The sequence below is a fragment of the Marmota flaviventris genome, chromosome 12 (assembly GCF_047511675.1).
Source record: "Marmota flaviventris isolate mMarFla1 chromosome 12, mMarFla1.hap1, whole genome shotgun sequence".
Lineage (NCBI taxonomy): Eukaryota > Metazoa > Chordata > Mammalia > Rodentia > Sciuridae > Marmota > Marmota flaviventris.
In genome coordinates this window covers 4,651,145-4,657,222 of record NC_092509.1, presented here as the reverse complement: position 1 = coordinate 4,657,222, position 6,078 = coordinate 4,651,145, and the positions used below count along the sequence as shown (strand labels likewise).

The following is a 6,078-nucleotide window of genomic DNA, read 5'->3' as shown; positions in this document are numbered from 1 at the left end:
TGGATCAAGGAGCTTGATATCAAATCAGAGACACGCCGTCTGATAGAAGAAAAATTTGGCTACGATCTACATACTGTGGGGTGGTGCTATAAATTCCTCAATAGGACACCCATAGCACAAAAGTTAATAACTAGAATCAACAAATGGGACTTACTCAAACTAAAAAGTTTTTTCTCAGCAAAAGAAACAATAAGAGAGGTAAATAGGGAGCCTACATCCTGGGAACAAATCTTTACTCCTCACACTTCAGATAGAGCCCTAATATCCAGAGTATACAAAGAACTCAAAAAATTAGACAATAAGATAACAAATAACCCAATCAAGAAATGGGCCAAGGACCTGAACAGACACTTCTCAGAGGAGGACATACAATCAATCAACAAGTACATGAAAAAATGCTCACCATCTCTAGCTGTTGGGTGCAGAGCAGGCTGAACTGTGTTGTCTGCAGGGCAGGCTGAACAGATGTTGGCTGCAAGATAGCCCACGCACTCAAACCCCCCTCTATCTGGTCCTTTATCACCTCTTTGCCTCAAGTCTGAACATTCAACCCTGCTTAAGACTGAACACTTAACCCCCCCTTGGGCCAACAAGGCAGCTTGCCGACCCAGAGGCCCCATTAGATTTGGGCTATAAAAACTCCCTCCTGCCAGGCCCCCCTCTCTCTTGCTCTTTCTTTCTTGCTCTCTCTCTCTCTCTTCTTCTCTCTCTCTCTCTCTCTCTCTCTCTCTCTCTCTCTCTCTCTCCCTCTCTCTCTCTCTCCTTCTTTCTTTTCTCTTTGTTGCACTGCTGCAATAAAGATCTCTTGGTCACTCCGAGTGTTGTGGTCACTTTCCTTTCATTGGTGCCGAAACCCGGAAGAGGGTTAAAACCCACTTTTGGGTCCCTCTTCCTTCGGAAGTGCCACTCACCAGATGGCCTGAACGCAGGCCTGAACCCATTTTCTCGACTGCCAGAACTCCATCCACCACCAGCCTTCGATTGGTGAGTTTCCCCTTCCTGGAGTCCTAAACCCAATGGTGGTGTCAGGAGCATTTGACCGTTGATTGTCCGGCAAACCTCTTTGCCCACCTGCGGGGAGGAAAACACCCCACCACAGCCTTTAAGGCTACGGTGGCCCTCAGGGACTCCTTCCAAGGGCAGAATAGACTCCTGGGTTCAAAATTATTCCCTTCCCTTCCCAGCTGTTAGTTACCAGCATAGGCTTTGTAGGTCTCCCTCAAAGGACTGTGTAACCTCCAGGGACACATAACAGAGAACTGAACATCACAGTCCACCCAGACCTTCACCATCTTGGTGGCTCTCCTAAAATCCAAGTCCTCACACCTTCAAGACTCGGCTGCTAGAGATAACCTTACCCTCCCCTTCCTCCCTCTTCCCCTGTCTCTCTCTTTCCCCTCTTTCTGGCCCTGCAAGTCTCCGGCCTCTCCAGGAGGGGTGCCGAAAAGAAAAGCCTTGGCCAAGGTCTCTCCAGCTCCGTCCAGGACGAGAGCTTCGACTGTCAGGATTCGGTGATGACCAATCTCTGCAGCTCGAACCTGCCACTAAGGCACTCCTGATTTTTGGCTCTAGCGGGGACGCCCCTTTTGCCAATAAATCAGTTTCCTCCTTCTCTCTTATACTACGGTTGTGTCCTCTTCCTTCTCCTCTAAACTGTTTGCGTCTCCTTCCCTCCTCCTTATACTACTTTGCGACTTGGGTAATGTGTCCTCTCTGCCGGTCGACTCTCCCCTACAATGCCTCTTGGATAACCTCAAAACCCTCTCCTTGACACCAGACATCAAACCCCCAAAATTGATCAAATATAGCACCCAGGCCTGGCCCACTTATCCCTTAGACAACCAAAGCAGATGGCCCCCCTTTTGGGTCCCTGGATCCCTCCATTCTAAGGGATCTCTACAATTACTGTGAGCATTTGAAAAAATGGGTAAAAAGCTGCTATATCAAAGCTTTCTTCTTGCTTGTGCTCTCTGCATCTCTTGCAGACCTCTGCAAATTCTTCTAGCTTGCAAACCAACACCCACAACCACTGATCCCCAATCTCCTCCTCCTCCGGACTCATCCACTACTTTTGACCCTACTGATGAATTTCCACCCTATCGCCCGGCTCAAATAGGTCCTCACCCTCAACCTTCTGCCCCAGCCCCTCCACTGTCTCCCCCACCTGAACAACCTGACTTCTCCTCTCCACTCACTAGATCAAAAACCTAAACAACTGTCTTTCCTCAAACCATTGCCTCTTTTCTGAGGTAGCAAGTACTGAAGGAATCCCTCTACCCACTCACTCCTCTCTTCTTCTGTCAGCGCCCATACCAGGTGTCACCAGGTCAGCTGAGGAGAGCCCTTGGACTCCTATCAGAGATCTGGTGAAAATGGCCTTTAAAGTTGCTTTGTCATCACTGAAAACAGGTTACTAAGAATTGTCCCTTACAAGCTTTTTGTGATATTCACTCCCATCCTCCCCTCTGCTCTACCTGTTCTACTGCTCAAGTTTTCCTTGCTAGGGAAAATCCTATTCCTTTACATCACTCCTTCCTCATTCTCAGATCCACCTAGCTGCTCTCAGCCCCACCTTCCCATCTTCCCCTCCTTACCCAGGTCCACAGAAAAGGCTTAACTGACCTTCTCCAGAAATCTTCACCATGGCTGATTTTATGACTTTCAGCAAAAGAATCTCTACAAAAAGTTCAATGTAGATAAACTTCCTATTTTCCTGTTGCCCTGTTTTACTTGGTCACTGGCTGGAAAAATCAGCACTCAAAAAGTTAGACAACCCCTTACTAGTTTTTTCACAAAATATGTAAAACAAGGCCTCTGGCTTTGAGCTGGGGCTTCACAGAGAAGGCTACATGTCTAAGATAAGGAGGTTACCAACTGGGCTCCATGATAACAGCTGGCAGGGGTGGGGAGGGTGGGGGGAAGAGGAGAGAAAGGGAAGAAAAAGCTCTCCCCCTCCCAAATGTCCTTGAAGGGTTAACTTGCCCAGAACAGAGGGAAAAAAAAAACTGCTTTTTGTGAACTTCTGGGGACTGTGAACTTCTGAGCCCCTACCCTTACATGTTGGGTACAAAATTCTGAAACAACCTAAACTTGGGGTTCAGGGATTAATTGATTATAGCAGAAGATGTGCCCTCTAAATCCGGCTGCAACCAAATAAAACTGTTTCCCTATCTTCAGTGCTATCTTAGGTGCCTTGCCTTGTCCGTTCCTACAACGGTATAATTGTATATACTTAAACATTGTTCATGTTTTCATGAAATGTTCAACAGATGTGATTAATTGTGTACTGCAAATAACAAAATATATCTTATTAAAATGAAATAATTTGCCTCAATTCAGAAATTTACAGGAATTATTTAAAAATGTAAAAAAAAACAAAGAGTTAACAAATAGGAAAGAGAAATTAGAAGGTTCTAGATATGGATTTAATAGAAGGAAAATGTGTTTCTGGATAAGAGAGTCTGTTAAGTAAATAAGAGGGTTTAAGTAAGTGCTAAAGAAGGTCTGTATATACAACTATGGTTAAACAACAACTGTTATTTTGCAATATTGTAATATGTTATTTCTCTAAAAGCTAAACTTGACTAATATAAAAACATCAATAATAATTGTGGTACTATTACTCTTCTTTGTATATTAAATGTGTTCATATTTTCGTATTTTCCAGGTATATGTCATTAAGATAGAAGCTTTAAAAAAAGTATATCAATCTAGTGTTCTCCAAATGGTTGCATGGTTATTTTAGGCTTATAAAAATAACATATTGGAGATTTATTTATATCATTTAATGTTTTATAACTGGACCCGTTATCAATAAGATTAATATAAAGTTCTATACACTGGGTACAATTTAAATGTAATATACTGTATTACCTAGTATTCATGTGACATCAAGCAACAATATATGTAAACTTTATAAAATAATATTAAAAAAAAGAGATCAGCTTCAATACTAGAACACTTTACCTAAGATTTATAAATCTTAGCCTTACCTGAGATAAGGCTGTGCTTCCCATCTTACTACGTGTAAGAATGACTCCAAAGTAGGCCAGACTTCAGCTAAAGCCCAATACTCTTAATTTAGGGTGAAACTGACTTTGCTGGATGTTTATGATCAAGACTTAAAGTTAAACTAAATTGGCCAAGAAAACCAATATTTGGCTCTGGCCCTCTGAGTCAGTCTGAATTCAGGAAACAAGGAACTTCTCTAAAGAGCTTTGCAACTCTGGGCCACATAACCTCCTGATCAGGGAGATTAATGAGACTACTGGAGAATGAAAAGCCAATCAGTGCATTTGCTGTGAATAGGAGGGTCATTGGAGACAGGAGACATCCCTGATGCTTCCAAGGGAAGCCACATGGTCAAGCAAGACCTGAACCCATCCTAGCACAAATGGCACTAGCAGAACTAAGAAGCTGCTTTCAGGTTCCCCCATGAGCTACCCCTATGGGAACTCAGCTGACTCTTAACAATAGATAGAAACAAAGTCAATTTTGACCAACTTGATCTTAAACACCTGCCAAAACCAGTTAAGCCAAAACCAGTCATTCCTGAGAGTAATGAAGGACAAGAACAGCTAGAAAAGAGGAGACAGCAACTAAGCCAACAGGCTCCATGGGGAATGTTCACTCAAGTATGGCCTTGGCTCCTCCCCCTCACAGGACCCCTATTAGTTCTCTCTATGTTTCTCCTAATAGAACCATGTCTATTAAATTGACTACAGAGGTTCATGCAAGATCAGATACACAAATTCATCAACAAGCTGTTCAATCAACTACTTCTTTAAGACTACCATCCCTGATGCCCAAGATGGACACCTACGACTCATGACCAACTCCTCTGGCTCCAGAGACTCTGTTCCCATCTAAAACCCTTTCTAACCCCTTTTTCCAATTTTCACAACCCCTCTTTCACTTCCTAGGAATGAGAACTACTCTCCAGCACGTCCACTCTGCTTATTCTGTTTGCTCTACAGTATCCATACAAGGAAGCATCAAACCTAAACTCCCCCTGGTACCACCATGTCTCCCACCTTAAAAAGGCACTTGTTCCAAATGTCCAGTCCTGGACTTCCACCATGCCCACCAAACTCAAAATTTCTCTCCAACCCTCTTCTTCTTTTACTAATCATTATTCTCTCTCAAGTTTTTATCTCAAACCACAGATACGGCTTGGCTTCTACATCCAAGCGACATAACACCAGGATGACACCACCAACTCTCAGTTTATGGGTCAAGGCGATTGCACTTCCACTGGCTGCAAGCGGTCTGTCACCCTTAACATTACTGGATTCAACCAAGCCACCTCCAATACTTCCTAGAGTCCCTGCTACAGGACCAGTGGCTGATACCAAGAATCTCCTCCATCTAGGACTGGTTTGATGCCATCGAGGACTTGTGGCTTCAAGGAACTTTTATGGACTTTACCCCTACCACAGTAGTTGTCTGTAGCCACTGAGTGTTATTTCTGGCTGCCCTGGTGTTCTCAGACCTGTCCCCCGAACATTCCTCCACTTCCCCTTCTAGGTCTAACGCCACCCAACATTAAGCAGGAAGAAGCCAGAGGACTTTACGCAGTCCCCCGTGTCACTTAGAAAAACAAAAAGGGAGGAATGTTGGGTGCAGAGCAGGCTGAACTGTGTTGTCTGCAGGGCAGGCTGAACAGATGTTGGCTGCAAGATAGCCCACACACTCAAACCCCCCTCTATCTGGTCCTTTATCACCTGTTTGCCTCAAGTCTGAACATTCAACTCTGCTTAAGACTGAACACTTAACCCCCCCTTGGGCCAACAAGGCAGCTTGCCGACCCAGAGGCCCCATTAGATTTGGGCTATAAAAACTCCCTCCTGCCAGGCCCCCCTCTCTCTTGCTCTTTCTCTCTTGCTCTCTCTCTCTCTTGCTCTCTCTCTCTCTCTCTTGCTCTCTCTCTCTCTCTTGCTCCCTCTCTCTTGATATCTCTCTTGCTTTCTCTGTCTCTCTCCTGCGTGCGCTTCCTCTCTCTCTCTCTCTCTCTCTCTCTCTCACTCCTTCTTTCTTTTCTCTTTGTTGCACTGCTGCAATAAAGATCTCTTGGTCACT

General features: G+C 44.4%; 1 long non-coding RNA gene across 2 annotated transcripts; it reads left to right on the top strand.

Annotated features, from left to right (window-relative positions):
* Window positions 1-690: 690 nt before the first annotated feature.
* LOC139707813 (uncharacterized) lies at window positions 691-5,697 on the top strand. Of its 2 annotated transcripts, none has more exons than XR_011709235.1 (2): window positions 691-984; window positions 5,147-5,697. It is a non-coding gene; the product is annotated as an uncharacterized lncRNA (long non-coding RNA). The 2 variants fall into 2 exon arrangements; XR_011709234.1 differs by having other exon boundaries at window positions 4,923-5,697.
* Window positions 5,698-6,078: the final 381 nt, after the last annotated feature.